The sequence below is a fragment of the Halichoeres trimaculatus genome, unplaced genomic scaffold (assembly GCF_033239565.1).
Source record: "Halichoeres trimaculatus isolate MK-OKI-2021-1 unplaced genomic scaffold, fHalTri1.1 fHalTri1_scaffold_20, whole genome shotgun sequence".
NCBI classification, from domain to species: domain Eukaryota; kingdom Metazoa; phylum Chordata; class Actinopteri; order Labriformes; family Labridae; genus Halichoeres; species Halichoeres trimaculatus.
Genome location: NW_027437198.1, coordinates 18,267,897 through 18,287,638, shown reverse-complemented (window position 1 = coordinate 18,287,638; position 19,742 = coordinate 18,267,897). Strand labels below are relative to the sequence as shown.

At 41.5% G+C, this 19,742-nt stretch overlaps 1 protein-coding gene across 2 annotated transcripts in view; it reads right to left on the bottom strand.

The window, feature by feature from the left end:
- The window catches only part of adgrl1a (adhesion G protein-coupled receptor L1a), a 181,538-nt gene extending 162,047 nt beyond the window's left edge, over positions 1-19,491 (bottom strand). For both annotated transcript variants that reach the window (XM_074697407.1, XM_074697408.1), the window contains exon 1: positions 19,469-19,491. The gene's annotated coding sequence lies outside the window, so the exon portion shown is untranslated. The remainder of the gene's footprint in view (positions 1-19,468) is intronic.
- Positions 19,492-19,742: the final 251 nt, after the last annotated feature.

Below are 19,742 nucleotides of genomic sequence, written 5' to 3'. Positions count from 1 at the left end.
CTGCGGCACACTCTATTCATCCCTTCCTCCTCTGCCTTTCAATCAACATTTCTCTCTTCTCCCTCTATCTGACGCTCTCCTCTTTTCCACTCTCTTTTCAGGGTGCAGGTGTCTAATTCTGTGTATAAAAAAACTGCCTGCAGCCCTTAACTGTTGAATATTTCATGCATCTTAATTTTTCTCATACACTTAAAGTAACTTTTACAACATCTTCCCCTCTCTTTCTCCTTATCTCGCACTTCTCCTGGGTACGCTGTTACTGTGGTAACATTCTGAGTTTAGGTGTACTCTGCATTATCACTATGGAATAAACTGACTCTACAGTTTTTTTATTAAATAATTCAGGGCAACAAAACATTTCCCTCCATATTCTTCCAAATGAATAAAATCTGCAGAGAAACTGGGGACTTCAGCTCTGACAGCAATGACAGAGACATAATTTATCCTTGCGGTTATTAAATAGTCGAATGAGAATCCCACAATGGCTTGACTGGCCGTTGAGGTTTGCTACGTGCGGGTGTGCCAAGGCCAAACATTCATAATGACCAGAATGATTAAAAGCGGAGGAGAACCCGTGCAGAATATTAATCATACATAAGAAATGACACAGGACGGAGCAGCGTTTCCAGCAGAGACCCATGCTGCTTTGCAAAGACGAAAATACAGCGATCAAATGAAAAGGCTTTTGAAAATGCAATTAAACACTGGCCCTGACTTAATGAGGTTGCCTGTAGATAGCAGTGGTTTTCATTAATGATTTCACTGAAGCTCTCCACCGTTCTCTGCTTGACCCCGACCAATTGAAAGTGGACATTTTAACCTGCAGGCTTTGTCCACAGGTTAAAATGCTGTTCACAAGCCATTTGGTTTCTCCATTTATAGGACCACTTTCCCCCTCAGGTATACTACAATCCACATCTTAGCTTCAATTCCATCCTTCCACTTCCATCAGAGAGTGGAGGAGGGTAGAAGGAGAGGGGAGAGGGATGAGGTCTGGAGAGTGCACACCCCTGTTGAGTCAAACGGGGCCCAAACATTTCCAGGCATGCATTATGGTATCCTGAGGGACCACTGTGATTAAGACCTGAATGAGAATAAAGGGTCGTGGGTTGCAGTCAATCTCTTACAGGTCCGTGGCTCTCTCATTACTCATTGATTGGTCACCTGGAGCAGCAGCAGCACTCTGCAAAGTGCACCATATAATTACACTACAACAACAACTAAAAAAAATATATAATACTCAACAAAATCATACACATGCTCATACACCCACAGGCGACATCTGCTCTCCTGAGATTTCCTGAGAGAGCAGAGAGAAGACAAAATATGCAGTGAAGAGTCTGAATAATTCTTTCTGAATAGACGGTATGTCTTCATGAGTCTATGCTGGAACAATGCTTCTCCTTGGAGCCTTAATATTTATTTATTTCTCTCTAACCGCAGGTTGTGTTGTTTGAAGTGTTCTCTTCAGGTTTGATGTTCTTTGGTAGAGATACTGTCACGAGAATTTTGTGGTTGTCACAGTACAGTTAAAGCACCCTGTGCTCTTTTGCCTTTTTTTAAAAGAAAAAAAAACACTAATTATTTACTCATTAAAAGATAATCAAGGATAAACCAGGTATTTAGCTTAAATCAAGCACTAATGGGGATACATCTGACGCATTAAACATATTATTACCATAATTAATACCGTTAACATTAGCCCTTTAATTTGAGGGGGCCTTTTATTTAAAAATGGAGCAAAGTCACACCCAATTTTAATCATTACGTAAGGAGGATTAACCAGAGAGGATGATACTGATGTCTATTTTGGTGAGATGAGAGCGATAATTTACATGTAATTTACTTTTAATGTGTCTAAACCTCTGGTGGATTTTCTCACTCTGCAGTTGATGAGAATTTCAGAAGAGGTGACGCACATCCATTATTAATGATTGGCCTGCACAACTACAATACATCACCTGTGCCCTTAACATGGCTGATTACGCATTCATGGGCAATAAGTAAGCAGGACAAATGAACTGTCTACACTTGCGTTGCTTCATACTAATTACCTCAGCAAGCCAGATGCTAATTAGTTTTATCACCATCCATATGCTTAGTTTTAATTTATCACAAAACTGGCAAATCTGTGTTTTCCTATCAAGGGCCGGTCTGATAAGATTACAAAGTATATGATTATAATATGCAAGGCATTAGAAGTTGTTTGGATTCACATATTTTTGCAGTCAGAACCAAGAATTCTGACTCATTACAACTTAATTAGTTAGAGGGGTCATGACAGGGTCCCTCCTGGGCTGCTCCTGGTGATGCAATATACATCAACCAGCGACTCACAAACTGACAGAGACCTCTGAAAGCACACAACCTGCAGAGATGGAGGTCAGCCATGTTAACTGGATCCTTGGAGAGCAGAACCGATCGAAACCCCACCAGCTACGGGTGTTACAGCAGGCACCACGGGAATAGATGACTTACAGTATACTACCACTGGACATGGGAACTCAGTGTGTCGATGGCTGACATGGGATGGGATGGAGGCAAACGCATCAGTTGACTTCTTTAAGGCACAAAACTCCAGAAATACAGATATTCTACTGCTGAACCAAAATGTTTATAAAACATGAGCACAATTAAGTACAATTATCAAAAATGTAATAGCTTTTGGGAAGCAATACATGCCAGAGCATAACAAAGGCAAGCTATACTCGACTGTAAGCAAGACCTGTTATCTTCCTGTTAACTTCAGTGGGAATTAGGGCTGAGTATTTAAGAACCTTACAATTAAATTTCAATTCTTTAAGTTGCAGTTACGATTAAGTTTCAATTTCGATTTAATTTCGATTTGATATTGATTCAAACACTTTGATGTTGATTCGGTAAGAAGTAGAATTACATTTATAAATATTTGTTTTCATGCCCATGTCAACATTTGTCGTGTGTCATCTCACCTTTTTGAGCTCTAGAACAACTCAAAAGGTTGAAGGAACTAGCTTTACCATGCTGGTTCTGCTTGCTTTGATTGACATTTCGTTGTTATTTGTTTTTGTGCGGTATCTGTCCATACAACTCGAATAACACGCACAGCGCCCCCCACTGAATCCAGCTCTGCCCTCCAGTGCATCAATTCATAGGATTTGCTGAATTGGTATTGAATTGGGTGGGGAACTACTGCAATGCATCAGTTAATCAATATTTTTACCCGCCCCGTGGGAATCAAATTTTGATGTAGTTTGTGACAAATGACAATTCTTCTAACAAGGAGGCTGAAGGCGGGCGTTGTATAGATTTCTTTTGACCCAGGAATCGGATGGGTTATTTCTTAAGTTAAAGTTATTTTTAAGTAAAATCATATTGAAATCAATACTTTACATCAACCTTTTTTTTATCTTTAGTTTGTCTATGGTCTTTAGTAAGTTGGTGGTTGTTCACCACCAACAAGCTGCATGATAGGATAACAGTACATGGGTGATGATGCTCACCCTCTTGGGAGTCTGAATTGTTAACTGTCTTGCTATGCATTGTCTAGGTGTGACATTACTATTAAAAAGCAGGTCTTATTGAACGATTTTAATTTTGTACACACCATCGAAATACCAGATGGAGGCCTTTACTTTCAGTTCGACCAATAGAGGGATTATTAGTCTATGTTATCATAAAGATGGACACACACCATGACTGCAGAAGCAGCTTTCCATTCATTCAGGTGAGTTAGCGTTCTTTGAATACTAAATTAAAGATGTAAGCTGGTGGTTTTGTGGTCAGTTGTCAGAAATGATACTATACCACAGAACCAGTGTCTATCAAATTTTGACTGTTACAGAGCTAACAGTCTCAACCACCCAAACATATCAGTGATTAATGGCTGAGAGACACCAGTTAACAAGGTCACACTTTACCCCGAAACACCAACAACATCTGCAGCTGTTATCAAATGTGCCGTATTTATCCAACCTCAGGTAACCAGGTTTGGCCGCATATAAGCAATTCTAAATCTAGATTTAACTTTGCTTATTTAATAAAAACGTTGGTTATGGGCCGAGGTTGTGACCAAACTCAGACTCATATATGTAGAGCAGATAATAAGTGAACACAAACTATGATTAACAGAAAAAGATTTTATAATTAAAGTGAAATTCAGGTATATTATCAAACTATTAACCAGTTTTATTAGTAATCCTGAAATACACAACCATCGTTGGGTCTCTTTTTTATTGACATGTTACGTCTTGGTACTTCACAGTTTTTCTCCACTTAAAACGTTCGTCCATCTAATATCTATCCACTTGCTGATCTTTTCCATACACTCAAGCTGGGAGTTGTTTCTCATCCGACAAAGTGATGATAATTAGTTAAAAATTGCATTTTTTGGTGGTTAACTTCCTCACATCACTTGACTTATTGTTGATAAACAAATAATCCTTCTATATAGTTCACCTGCTTGTATTTCTTTTAGGTGGACTTCTTAATTGTGGTGAGACATCTTTTTTTACCCACCGTAAAACCTTTACATAACCTGACTGACAACTACCAAAGTACAACACAACTCAAGCACAGACACTTGAAAAGTCTCCATTGATAGTTTAGTAAAACACAGCAGGCTATTTTCCAGCAGGCTGGTGGATTTATAATGGGTCTATTCAATAAAATGGCTCATTCTAATAATACTTTTCTGTTTTTATATTTGTATTTACAGTGGCTCTTCACTGTGCCACTCCAGTGTCTGTTTGTTGTACAAACATTTGAGGTCATTCAGGTTAGTGAGCTGGCACTCGATAGGAAAACAGAGCGCTAACATTTAGCAAACAGAGACAGACCCTTCCTGAACAACATCCAGGGCAATAAATAAAACATTCATCAGGTTCAGAGAGCGCAGATTATTTATTCTACACTCAGCATGTGTAGCTACACTGTTTGGGATAAAGAGCAACTGTTGGACACTGCAGCAGAGCACCTGACAGGAAATATTTCAACAAAGCAAACAAATGAGATGAACAATTATTGGGAGAGTGTATTTAAAGTTGTATACAGGCCCAAATGCGAACTTTGCTTGAGTTAAAGAAATTATAGAATGGAAAGCAGGTTTCTAACACTGTGAAGAAGAACAGAAACATTAATTTCACTTTTCTTATGAAATCAAACTACAGGAATAGAAATGAGGACTGCTGTGTCTTAAAGTTTAAGCATAGCCCCAGATGTTAGATTAACAGTAGGTGATGGAGTCCGAATGGCTCTGAGGGCCTCTGAACCACTTTGGTCCAGCTCCCTGAAGAAGCCTAAGCTTCGAAAACAAGAACCAGAAATCTAATTAAAGATCCTACAGATTCCTCCACATCTCACACAGTGAAAGATTCAAGACAACAGGGATACATTAGTTAAAAGGCATGCTAATTACTGCTTTCCAGCATGTAGTCATTAGGACAAGACGATATGAAAGCAACGAGCTGCCTGCTTTGGGAGAAAATGGGTGTAAGGTGATTTTTATCTCCATTTCATAAACTTGTGTTCAGCATTTTTGAATCTTTTCTAACGTTTCGTGCAGCTGCGTGTGTGACAGTCACACATACCAAGAGTAGCCGGAAAATGAGCAAACCTGTGAGTTCCAGTCACCATGAATGGCACTTAATGTGGCATTCAAGCTCCTGCTGTGTCACTGTTGCTGTGTATTATTTTTTTTCCTCCGAGGCCATGGAAGTGTAAAAGTAGCTGCTTTTCCAGGGGTTTAGGGTGCCTGTTAATCCCCTGCCTGTGTGGTTATGGAGGTAAAACACATTTCCGTGCTCATGCTCTGTAGCTCCCTGCACTGGTGTGTGGCTTAAGCTCCCAGCAACAGGGAAGGGAAGATTCAGCCATTTATTCCTTGGGAGAGATTTTTTTTTTTCCGGTGTCGTGCTGTTGGACGCGTGTATTTTTGGGATTAGTGGCTTAATCGACCTTGTAATGGGGAGATCAGAGTGGCATGGAGGCATGGAGAGAAGTGCACACACACATGCTGATACACACATATACTGTATTCTCTCTTGCACACAGGAATATTTAGGCAAACACTCTTAAGCACACAAATCTGCGCATCCTTACTTTATTAAAGCACACATCCGTTCTGTGATGCTCTCCATTATTTCATAGGCCAACGCACTGAAAGAAACCAACTACTTCTGTTTACAGAAAAATACTCACACACACACACACACGTACACTAAATAACCTCATATTTCTCCCAAACAGCCACAAAACATGCACTTACACCATATTGTGTACCATAGTACATTGGACACCTTATCGCTGCTCCCACCCACTGCTCCCTGTGTAATATGCTACAGCTCTGTGGGTACATTCACTGCAGACTGAGGGCTCTCCGGGGGGTCACTGTATTGTCTCAGTGAACAATGAGCACGCTAGCTAATGCTTCTGTGGACTCAAGAGGTCAGCCCAGCAAGTCACCCGCTCTGTCTACGAAATTTCCCGCAGTACATGTCCATCTCTGTCCCCCTCTTTTTTCCCTCTTTCCCCCGAGGGTTTGTTTGCCCTCGCTGATCGGGTCACTCCTCTCTCTGACTAGCTCGGTGATGGCTTGGTTGGAGTTGGAGGGACCATAGGGCAGGATGGTGCATGGATGGAGTGACGCGTGTTATCTCATATCAGCGGCAGTCGTGGAATCCAGTGCAGCGCGGCTGATAAGATGAACAAACAGTTGGGATCATTAGAGCGAAGACATTGTGTAATCACCGCTCTAATCTCCCCCTAATCCCAACATCTCCAACCAGCCAGGGGCTCCAAACCACGCAGGCCCATACACCAGTCAAACAGCAAGGCCTCTGCACATACACACACATGCACAAACATACACACCTCATACTCATGCCACTCACTATTCTCTCACACAAAACAAAAACACACGCAAAATGTGCAGTCAGGCAAAACACACACACACGCACAGAGACACACATAGAACTGCCAACTCTCCCCACATTCTACTTTTTTGTTTCTAAACTAATAACAGGGTGTGCGCACATGGCCAACCCAGAGGAAAAAATCAATACTCTCTCAGACAAAATCAAGATTTCTTTTATCCTTCTATTTATTCTCTTTGGCTTTCCCCCCATCGCTCTGTTTCCTCTCTTTCTGTCTCTCCTTCTCCTTCCTCAATCGACATCGGCAGTTTGTTGATCTCAGTGGAAGTCCTCAGAGCATCAGACAGGAGTCACTCCACTGGCAGATCTTCAGTGTTGCTCGCACTCTCCAAGCTGATCGATTAAAATAATAAGATCTTTTCCCAGGATGCTCCACTCGTCTCCATGACCTGCAACTCCGCCTTGGCCCGGTCCATTCCCAGCTCACCTGTGTGTGTAACAAATCTGACCCTTTGCAGCAGCAGATCAGGCCTCCAGATTCCAGCCTTTACATGTATTTGAAAGGAAGTCCTGGATCGGCTTCAGCTCTCTCATCGCTGCAGGACAAAGACGCTGGCCGTAAATGATGAGCTGGGACTTAAGCCTGCAGGAGAGGGTGAAATAACTAGACCTGCTACTGTGCGCACACACCTGCTGAGAGTGGAAAGGAGGAAGCCAATGGGGGATGAGAGGACAAAGAGGGTGAGGAGGTAAAACAAGCAAAGATGCAGACACCTCAGCCTCCAATCCATCTTTTCTGGCTCCTTTTCATCTCTAATGGGAAAACAAATGGACGGATATCTCCGGTTTTTGGGCTATTACAGGTGGACAGCAGAAGAAAAATACCCAAACAGACGGAGAGCTGAGGAAGATGGGCGAGGGGGAAGGAGATATTTTGCGTTGTCTGCTGGCTGCAGTGATTGCTCGCTGGCAGCCAGAGAGAGGGGGTGCGCTGAGGCTGCAAAGCGAAGAAGACATGGAGAGGCTGATATAATGCAGCATGTTTTTTTTTCTTTTCTATTTTTTTTTGTAAAGCTTTGGCACCATTAAAATGCCTCAGTCAAGCCAATAAAGCCTGTTTGAAATTAATTGAATTGACAAAGGCAGCCAGCGAGACAAAGATGAGTAAAGGGAGGAACGAGAAGGGTGAAAAGTGTTGGAGAAGGGAAAAGGAAATCTCATTACAACCTATTTTTTTATAATATATAAATCCCTCATTTAGTTCCTGCAGTATGTTTTATTTTTTGATGTTAGTGGCTTAATGAGATCCCTGTAGTACTACAGAACTATGAATGAGGAAAAGAGAAATGAGAGAGATGGAAGGCAGATGATTCGAGAGAGAAAGGCCGGTGGAGGAACAGGAGATCAAAACAACAAAGTCAGAGTTGTATTGACGAAACAGACCATGAAGGAGAAATGATACCATAATGCATCAGCACACTGTAAAGTGTGTTACAGCTCTCCAGTAGAGCCGTAACAAACAGTTGCTTTCTTTTCCCGCTCCGTTAGATGTCCATCCAAACTGCTGGGAAGAGACAGAGGCATGTTCAGCCAGGCCGCTGTGAGCTCCAACGAGATGAAGCCCAATGCAGATTGCATACCTCAACCCTGGCTGAGAGAGATTGGCCACAGAGACGGGGCACGCGGCCAGCTCTTTGTGCCGAGCAAAGGAATGGAAAACAGATGCCACATAAAATGGCCTGGCATGAGGGCTGTATACTGATTCATTTGCTGTTTTTCCTCTCCCTCTTTAAACAATGCTGCTTTATTACTTAGCTAAATATGCTGTATGCTTGCATGAGCATGCACACACGGTGGAGTGTGGGCCATGTGGGCCATGTGAATGTGTGTGTGACTGTGTGTGTTTATGTTCCAATGTGTATCTAAGCTTCTTTGTGTATAAACCCAATCCAACATTTCCTCTCCAGTGCGGCGGCAGCCAAAGTTAAAAGACCAAAATAAGAGCGAGTTTTAAGAGTCCGCGATTAAGCAGCTCAAGCTTCCTTTTTGTGAACATTATGTCCATTTTTTCAAAAAGTAGTGATACTTCTGTGCCACTTGGCCACCTCTTGTTATCTTAAGGCAGAGGAGGCAGGTGAAGAGCCCTCCGCAGAGATAAGATCAACATTCAGGAGTGACTCAGACGTTCAATCTGCCTTAAATTTCACTTTTGCAGAAGAGAAACATTTTCACCTTGAGTTAGACTTTTTCATGCTAACTGTGAGACTTTTATTCTTTTGTAAGGAAAGTCTGTATCCTCTTTTTGAAGTCCTTTTCTTTCCCGAGTTATCCCCTCAATGATGTCCCTCTCTTCTCTTATCACCTGCACTGTAAAATGTGATTTTGCGCATTTGTTATTCTGGCACGTTATTCTATGTCAATTTGACAAAAGATTGCTGAAGTTGTTGTGATAATTCTTAATTACCTCTGCCAAGGTTGTTATGTTTTTTGGAGGGGTTGTCTGTTTTAGTCAATAAAAAACACAACAAAACATTTTGAGGTGATCCAGATCACCGTCTGGATCCAGGTTTTTTTTTTTTTTCAAGGATTCTTTATCATTGTGAGATAGGGCCGTTTTCACCATATAACTCCAGATGTAAAGGTACGATTCAGATCCTGGCAATATTCTGGACACTAAGATCCAGAATATGAAACATGTTCTGGGTCATAATAATTTCAACACTGTCAGGTAACAAATTATCGTACAACCCTGCAACTAACACCAAATTGTACCAGAGAGTCTGCTGAAAGGGAGTATAACATTAAAGTAGGACTTAGGTGTTGCATGACAGTCACAATATGCTTAGTAGAGCTTTGCACTCTCTTCAGGGGGGAATGGGATTAAAAATGTCCATGTCATCATGGCTCTGTGACGAGGTGCATTGTGGTAATAAGTGACTTCAAAATAATTGCTTTTATTGCTAGTTCACTCTTTTTTAAAAATGAACATTTCTTATTAACACTTGTCTATGGTCCTAATGGTCAAATACTACAGCTGAGGATCACTGTCCGGGGTCTACTGCTGTAACTTTGGTTCCTAATTTACCACTCACCTTATCCCCTCCATGCTGTTTAGTAAAGCTACAGATTTTAAGTTATTACCCATGATGCCTTTGTGAATTGTGACCTAAAAATTATTGTCACCATGAGTGAAAGAGGAGTGCAGTGGATATGAGAGCCTCCAACTGTTTAGTAACACTCCAGTCTTAAAGTTGATACCCAGAATGCCTTTGTGAATTATATTTATATAGTTATTGTCACCATAAGTAAGGAGGGTACACTGTGGATATGAGATTCTTCTACTTAATACTCAGTGTCACAGGTGACTTCAGACTGTAAGAGCTGTGTGGTATAGACTGACAATTTACTGTCCATGGCATGGATCAGCTATCCGTGGCTCAGTGGCACCAACCGAATGTCTGTGAAATGGATTTATTATATCAAACAAAAACCTAAAGAACCTAAAGGAAGAGTGTGCAGGATTTTCCTACAAATAAAATGTCATCTTTTACTAGAGTAATCCTGCTCAATTGTCCTCTATGGGCCTCTTTACATGTGTGTCAGTGTCTGTGTCTGCCTCAACCCTCTCCTCTGTCTGAATGTTGATTTTTTGGTTGTATTGGGAAGTTCTAGACAGAGAATAGCTGTGGTTACATCAGCCATCACAGAGCACAGTGCACAAGTGACTCAACACGTTGATGGTAGCAAATGGAGACGCTATCCTGAGCAGCTACAATGGTAGACATCACAAAGAGAAAGAAAAACACAACCAAAGTGAAACAAAATGCCAAACAGAAAAAGTTTTTTCCAAAACGAGAGAGAAGCTTGACTTGACTACACTCGCTTTTGGGCATTGCAGAAAGGTCAAAGAGCAACGTGAATTAGCTTTATGCTAGGCAGATATTGGTCAAATACCCGCGATTAGCTTGTGCTAACATGCCATGTCAGGTGCACGGCTCTCGAGTCTCTCCCACATAGAAACGTGATGCTACAGGTGGTTGCTGGGCTAGTGAGTGTGTTCATGTAGTCACTGTGGGAGGCTGTGGGTGTGCGCTGCAGCTGGCACTGAGCCAAGTAGGAGGGGCCCAGTCTGAGTGTTGTGTTTACTAACAAGTAATGAAAATTCATGCAGACCCTATAAGTAGATTACTTATTTCAAACTACCTGAAGAAGTTAAATAACTAACAAGTCTAAATCAACCAAACTAAGACAAAGGTTGACACAAGACATCTCATTTAATCAAGATAACTCCTGTTGCTGTTATAATGACAAATGTATTTTTTGAACTAATATAAAATTTTGAGGCAGCCCTTAATTTCATATTTAAATGTTGAAACAACAAGCTACATTTAACAGTGTGCTTCCACCATGGTGCTCTACTCCACACGGCACACACTCTTTTTCCTTCACCGTCTCCAGGCTTCATAGCTGTCTCATGAATGTCAAACTCTCACTTCCCCATAGTTGACGCCCGCTACCGTCTTGTTGTTTACAATTCCCTGTTGAAAGTAGTGGTGTTGGAGGCTTTTTTCCTATTTTTTTGGCAGGACTGCAAGGGGAGGAAAGGGGTAATGAAAAGGTATGTGTGACGAATTGAGGCAAAGGGCGAGGAGGCAAGCTGTGGGGCGATGAGGAGAGGAGAGAAGATGAGGGCACAGCTCAGGGGGGAAAGTGTGTGAAAAAATGCAGAGTTGAAGGGTTTAGAAGAGCAGAATCAGCACTTATGCAAACACTCCGTGGGGCAAGCCACACACACACATACACTGACACAGACACACACACACACATACCTGTACACAGCCATCTAGCGAATGTTGCCGTAGCACCGTTACAAATATCTTCCATATCGGGTTGTCATACTGGGCAGAGTCGACTCTTGGAACAGCGACTCCCTGTTGCGCAGTTAGGCTATTACATGCTCTAACAGAGCTCGACTAATAACATGGACCGGATCAGCCACTTCCCACTTCCTCCTCAGATCATCACGTATCACAGGAGTTGGGGCATTTTTACCACCCACTCATGCCGGAGACCTCTCCCAGCCCTTTCACTTCACACAGACACACACACACATGCACAGTGCAAGTCTCGTGCAAATCTCCTAACTTCCCATACCCTGCATACATCCCATACAACATAAATCAATTGTTGCCATCGGTCAGTTGGCGCCCGTCCATTGGCAGTGTGTTGTTGTGCTTTGTTTGCCTGTTTGTTGCTGTTAATCTGTATGAATAGCTGTGGGGGTCTTTCCAAAAGCACTTCCCACTAAATTTACTGTCTTGGTGGCTGAGCACACATCTGTCTTCTCTTCAAACACAATTCACACCCAAGCTCACAGTCCGAATCCTACACACACAAACACCTCAAAGCCCTCCATCCCTAAATCCCTGTTTGGTAATTGTGTGACAATGCCTGTGTTTTTGGGGGGTTGAGATGTTTGCGGCTGTCACTGTGAATTATCTTCGCCACAGAAAGGGTGATTACGTTTTTTTTTTTTTTCTGGCTTGTGTTTTTGTGCCGTGCCGTTGATTGAATCAATTCTATTGACTGACCTGAGCGATAAAGAGAGATGACACGTGAAAATCATTGTATTAAACAGTAAGGTCTCATCGACTCTCATAATGCCGCAATTGCACCAAGCTGAAATGTCTCCCTGATTAGGTTTTAGATCAAATGGGCTGCTAGCATGGCTTTTAAAAGGGATCCTTGAGGTTCGCTTCAGTGCTTTCCGAGGCACCAAATGAAGCTACAACAACAGAGTGGAGAATAAAGGCATCATTGCCTCTTTCTTTCTCGTTTTCAACAAAGAGGACTGCGCTCTTCTTCCACAGCCAGATCGAGGCATCCATTTGGCTTCTTCTTCAAGGTAAATGTGAGTAGCGGTACTACAAACGCTTTAATCAGTGCGCTACCGTTTCTCTGTGTGCACACATTAGCGCCAGACAATGTACTTGGCTTCAGGTGGCACAAGATTGCATAAGCAAATCGAAACTGACTACAGTCTGTGTTTATGTGACATCCTTTGGGAGGCAGTAATGGAAAACCATAAGAGGAGTCACAAGCAGCAGGCTGTGTGGCTTTATTGCAAGCAGTGGCACAATTACTGACAAGTGTGTTTTCACCAGGACGGAGCATTTTACACAAGACACCCCCACAGGCATAATGTCTGTCGCACTGCCTCTCAGTCTGTCTCGCTTTTTCTTTCACTCTCTTCACGTCTCTCACACAGACTTGTCCACGCACGCACACACTCCTGTCAAGCCACTCCCTCGCCCCAGTCTTCCATTTTTTCCCTCCATCAACTCAGTGACACCCAGCAGTGGGCCGTGACATTACAGAAAAACAGAGCGCTGGAAGGAGGGACAGGGGTGTAAAACGGAGGGCGGGTGAAGGGAAAAAGGTTGAGAAATCCTGAAGGCGGGATGGGGATATTTAAAGCAGGGGTTAGGAGGGTAGGAGCTTGAGAAAAGATTGAGTGGGAGCAAGCGTCAGAGTGGCTGGAAAGTAAGTGAGGGACATGTGAGTGATTTCCTCAATGTCATGTGGCAACATCGGGGCGGCTGCAGCTACGGGTGAAGGAGCGGTGAAGCAAGCTTGATGGCCCACACATCTGATGAGAGGAACTGGTCCCCTTGAAAGAAAGAGCTCAATAATTCAAAGGGAGCTTGAAAAGGAAAGTGAAGGAGGGAGAGGGGACAGACTGTGAGCTGGTGGTTAATGTGTACAGAGAATAAACAGTATTAGGAGGGTTGGAGGGTGAGGGGGTGAGTGTTCATCTCCAATGGTTTAGGAATTATCAATCAAAACCAGCAACTGCTCTCGCTGCATCGGACATCAAACGTGCCAGGGAACGCCGCGCAGGTGCGCCAGTGTTTGTGCTCCAGCGGCAGCATTCCTGGCGCGGCTGTAGTGAAACAAAATCTGTTGCGCTTTGATTCCAGGTAAGCTCTTTGTGCAGGACATCACTTTGGAACAATTCATTCACACTGGCAGCCGCGCAGTGTGGCCACAATCAGAGCTGCCACCAGCCTGCAGTGCAGACACAAGCAGAGGAATTATGCTCTTATGAAAACCACAGGGATCCATTCAGGGGCCCCAATGCTCAATGCACAACTCCATTCTATATAACTAAGGCTGCGTCATTTGTCTCAGTCAGTACAGTCCAGAATGAAAGTGAAGAAAATTTGCAGCAGATACACCATCGTGAACTTCTATCTTCCCTGTGAGGGGTATGGCACCCAGCACTTATACAGCATGTAATGAGGGTGACAGGCAAAGAAAAAGGAATGAGGGGACATTAATTCAGAGATTTTGCTCCTGGCTAAATTAATGTTGAGCAGGATGAAAATTAAAAAGAGGTCACAGTGGTTGAATCTGTGACAAGAGGACACAGATGATAATTCTTCATAGTGCAGTAGCTTTAAATGTATTTCTAAGGGCCACATTCTATTCACATTATGTTGAAAAGTTTTAGGACTCTGGAATTGTCCCTGTGTTGGATGATAATGGCTTACTAATTAGACCCTGGCTTCAATTAAGCATTAAGCAACATGATAATCTCAGCAGTTTCTCCAACCTCTTCTTTAAGAGCAGATATTAATTTATCGAAAGGCTTTAGCTGTTTTCCGTCATACATAAATTCTCAGACTCGCTGAATGAGCTTTACAGCTTGATCGTTTTTTTCCTGACACATGAGCTTGTGCCTGATGGGCCTGCAGTGCATCCTGCTGGCTGAACACAAGCACAACAAGCCTCACACCCTCCCTGAGCAGCTCCTGCTTTATCTACAGTTTGTCATTTACAGCAGGAGCTCTTTGCAAACTCAGCCCTGATTGAAGCTAAGCTGGAATGCACAGCCTGATTTCGAGCAAGACTGATAAAACCCAGAAACTCCATTACTCTTCCCCGGCTCAGGGACTGAATTGGATCTTTGACTTGTAGAGCTTACAGCCTTTGAATTATTTTAGACTTGCCAAACATGCCTGTTGTTATCATATGATTAGCTAAGGCTGCACTGTACTCAGATAAAACACACTTAGAGCTGAGCTACTGTTGTTCCAAAGGAAACTCCTGAGTTGATGTCCAAATAAATTATTTTCTATTCCTCCTACACAGACAAATGTGTATACATGCTGTGCTTGAAAAGCAGTTGCAATAAAAGGAAACATAAATTAGCAATAAAAAGTTACATCAAATACTGCATGTTTTACAAAAGACTTCAAAGAAATTCTGAAATGCTTACACCTAGAGGTAGGAATATATCTAATACCCTAGGTATATCGCAAGTTGTTGCACTGTTCCACCAAATATATTGGGGTTGTTGTAAGAAATAATTATATCACGACCATCAAGTACAAATTGTCACACAAATGTTCTTGAGTTTTACGTCCTGCACTTTCTGCTGGTGCTCCTGTCACAGCAGGCAGCACACTCCCCCGCCCACCCAGAAAACTGCTGCGCAGATATGTTTTTATATTAGAAGAGGAGAGAAAAAAGTTGCATGCACTCGTCAGTCGCAGGTTTTGGATTTGCAAATACAGATTTTAAAAATCCAGCTGAAGGGTCTGCTTGAATCGTTATACTGGTTTCATTTTGTGCATCAAAGAGTTGAATTTAAAATCTATAAAGTGATTTAGAGCAAGATTATAATATTAAGATTTAGGGATGCACTGATAACAATTCTGGTATCAGTGTATCAGTGCTCCTCAAAGCTGGATCGGTGTGGGCGGTCTTGGCTACTTGATTTTAAGTGTTACCTCTGATGCACTTTCTTTGTTTTTTGCTGCTTTACCAGTCTACAGGGTATAAAGTTTTCAATTGAATAGAATTTCTGAACATTATCAGGGTCTCTGCGGGTTTCAACAGGTTAAATTTAAGACTTTTTTAAGACTAAAATGAATAAAATTTAAGACCCATTTCCCAACCATACGAGCAAATTAGTACAAAAGATATGAAGGAAAATTGGAGACATAAAATTTCTTGCAAAATATTCAAATATTATTCACACCCCTTCCACAGTAGAATAAAAAAAAATGGTAGACCAGACTACAAACACCGTAACCCTCTCTATTGTGAACCATATCAGCAAAGACATAAGCGTAGTCACCTAATCCAGCAGGGGTGCTAACATCAACTCAAACAGAACTACTCACATGTGCTTAAAGCCAGAAACCTCTCTCAACATCACTTTCCTCTTCTTATATGATATTTAAACCACATCAAGTCTAGTCAAACCTTTTTTCTAGACCTTTAAGAATCGTATTTAAGACGTTTTTATGAGATTTTAAGAGAATTTTAGAGTTTTTAAGGCCATATTCTTATTATTGGATTTTAGACATTTTAAGACTTTTTAAGACCCCGGATACCCTGATTATGCAATATTTTTACCAAACTGCAGGTAAACATTTAAATATCAAAATATTTTAAAGTTTAAATAAATATTAACTTCAGTAATTCACTTTGCTTTTTACCCAAAACATTACCTGTCTTATTCCACAGTATGGCATGCAGGTTATTATTTAACACTGGTATTGGATTGATATAGGTATTAGTCAATACCCAAAGCCAAGGTATCAATATCAGAACCAGGAAAGTTGGATCGGGGCATCCCTATCGAGATTTACATCGTGTATCAAGAAATCGGTTTTGAGCCAAATTGTGCAGCCCTACTTACACCAATACTACAAAAGCTAGCACACACAGCCCCCTCACTATGATTTGTAAGTAAGAAAGGGAAAGTACACCTGCAGTAGAGTCTGCACACACAGGTTTCTGTGTCTTCATGGAAAACTACATGAAATCATGCCCTCATAACCTTACAGCCTTTTTGCTGGTTGGAATCAGAAAAATACACAAACAGTGCTGTTACAGGGGTCATGCATCTCCTGCACTCAGTTTTGGATGATTCCATTTGTTAGCACTATTTTGACTTTCCATTATTCTGAACCCTACCTTTTATGTGTGTGTGAATGTGTGTTTTTCAGAGTAAGCAGAAAATCTTGGCAAAAGCTCTTAAGTGGAGCTAAACACTTTTGTACTCATGATTACTAAAAGACCTTTGGGTACAACTCTGTTTTGTTTCCTTTACACACACACACACACACACACACACACACACACACACACACACACACACACACACACACACACACACGATGGAAACAACTAATGGTATGAGGATACCAACACTGCTGAGGACAGTGCGGTGCAATTACCTTGATATTATTGCATGTACGGGTTTGATCATTTATCGTTGGAGAAGTGTTGCAGCTTTTTGTTTATTCATGCTCTTCAAATGGCAAAAACACATTTATATGTAAACCATAAATGCCAGCAATCAAATGATGGTATAATCAAGTCCAAACAATATGAAGTACATCAGTCTCTGATTATTAACTTAGTGATAAGTTAAATGGGTCTGGAGGGGCTTCCTTTAAGACGAATGAGCTATTTAGGCATGTTGCTGACAGTAGTGAATGCTAAAATCCACATTAGCCACAGACATCAGGGCTCTGAAGAGCGCAACATGCTGAGCTGTTAGTGGTTCAGTCTGGCTTTAAATGCACTACTTACTCATAATGATACCCAGTATTAGTATAATAATAATATCATCATCAAATTAATGTAATTAATTTGTGATAATTTACTTCAAACCCAACACAGCGTCTGGAAACTCAGAAGAATAGGTTACTTAAAAGCTTGCCCTCCACACCACCACTTGTCTGTATACACTCAGTGATTACAGTATTCAGCTGGCTCGGGGAGAACATAAATATCCTAATTATTAACTATTAAAAAAGCCTTCAACAACCATCCTTCAACCACTGTGCATCAAATGGAGCTTAAAGAGCAAACACATCTCCAAGTTAATCCGGCTAATAGGCTCAAAGGCTTTAATAAACACTGTTTTATGATAGATTTTCACAAATAGAATGAAATGCAATAAAGTATGAATTAGGCATAACTTTGCGTGCGGCAGCAGGATATGACAGCTTTAATGGGGGTTTTATGATGTCTGAGAATGTGGTCATTAACATGATTACTGATACTTTCAAACACATAAGTCCAAACAAGTCTACTACAGCCTGAAATGGGTTAGACTGACTACCATACATATTTATGAGGAGCATTCATCAAAAGAGCCAGTGAGGACAGGAGGAGTTTTCTCAGAAAAAGAGTTTACTGTAAATTTAATCTTAAATTTTATCAAACAACTTCAAAGACAAAACCAGTTGATTGAAGTAAATTTTCCATTAAAAATCTCAGAATCTGCAGATTTAAATTAAACTGACTGACACTTTGGTTTGAATTATAAGGGGCTCCAACAAATATTTCTAATATTTTTCACAAGAGATTTTGACTGGTAACTATTTCATTTTTGCTGATAGTGTCTGTTTAAGTCTGCCTCCAGCTGAAATGTTATTTAATTGTTGTTTCTTAAAAAAATATGAGGCTGCAATGCACCTTCCACATGCTCTTATCTCTGCCCAAGCAGAGGATGTGTTCAGCCAGAGCCTGAGGAAAGGAGAAGCGGTCCATGTGGATAAAAGCTTCACTGAGGTTGAACTTTGCACAGCTTATTTTAGAGGCTCGGGCAGCTGAGGGCAGAGTGTCTGTGCAAGTTCTCTGTGATACACCAGACCCCTCACAGATCAGTTTCAGGTGGATTTTGAAGCCCAGCAATGCCCCTCTCTGTGTAATCAAAGTCACAGATAGAGAGGAAGGAAAGGAGAATGATTTCATATTTGCAGCACACAAATATAAAAATCTTATAGCTCAAGCACTCAATATTACAGATATTGCCCGCTCTGCTCTATCCAAACTGATCCAGCCCCCTGATAATAACGAGAAACCACAACAAGATTCTCACCTATGTGACTAAAGGATCATTTACACCAGGTCAGGGTTAAAGATAAACTTGTATCACTTGTATTTCTGTGAGGTTAAACATGAGCTTCAGTGTTAAATCTCTCACTTAGAGACCTGTGGGGAATTTAAGGACATCTGCCTCTAGGGAGCACATCTCTATTTGCAGCAAAGCTATATAACTTATCTTAATATTGACAGGCAGGGGTTCGCTTAAAATTGAGGAGGAAGGCTGGAGACGTATTTTAAGGTGTTAAAAGTTGTTGGGGAGTATTAATAAGTAAGTATAAAGTGAAATACCTAGTTGAAAAAAAATGAGATTTAGGACAGTTAAGGTAGCTACATCACAAACGTAGAAATCAATCCCATTTCAATGCAACATTTTATACAAGTGTGGGACAAACAACATGTAGATTCAGATGATAGTTTGTTCATCTTTGAGCCCTGAACATATCTGGAACAACCAGAAACATGTCAACGTTCAAAGAAACAACCGTGTTTGCCTGTGAATGATGGTCAAATTAAGTATCAATGGTGCAGACAGCACAATACTTCTGGCCTGAACTACAACGGCTCCACAAGATTATATCACTACATTGCACGCAAAGTATCAGCTCACACACACACAAGCACGATGACTTGTGCTATGCAACCCACATGACGTGGAGCTGAAAGTGGCAAACCAACAGTTAACACTGTTTTGTTGGGCTTACCTGTGTGGACGACATCTCACGCGAGTCTACTGAACACGTGAATCTTCCAGGTAAACGGGCTCCAAGCAGCTGAAACTACTATACCCAGGATGCACCTGGGAGAGGGCACGTCACATTGTGATTGTTTGAGATGTAGAGATCGGGGGGGGGGGGGGGGGGGTCAAAAAATAATTAAGTAAATAAATAAATTTGACAACTGAAAACTTAATTTCCCCTCGGAAATCAATAAAGAATTTCTGATACTGATTGTCATTAATTCCACCCTGCCACCAGA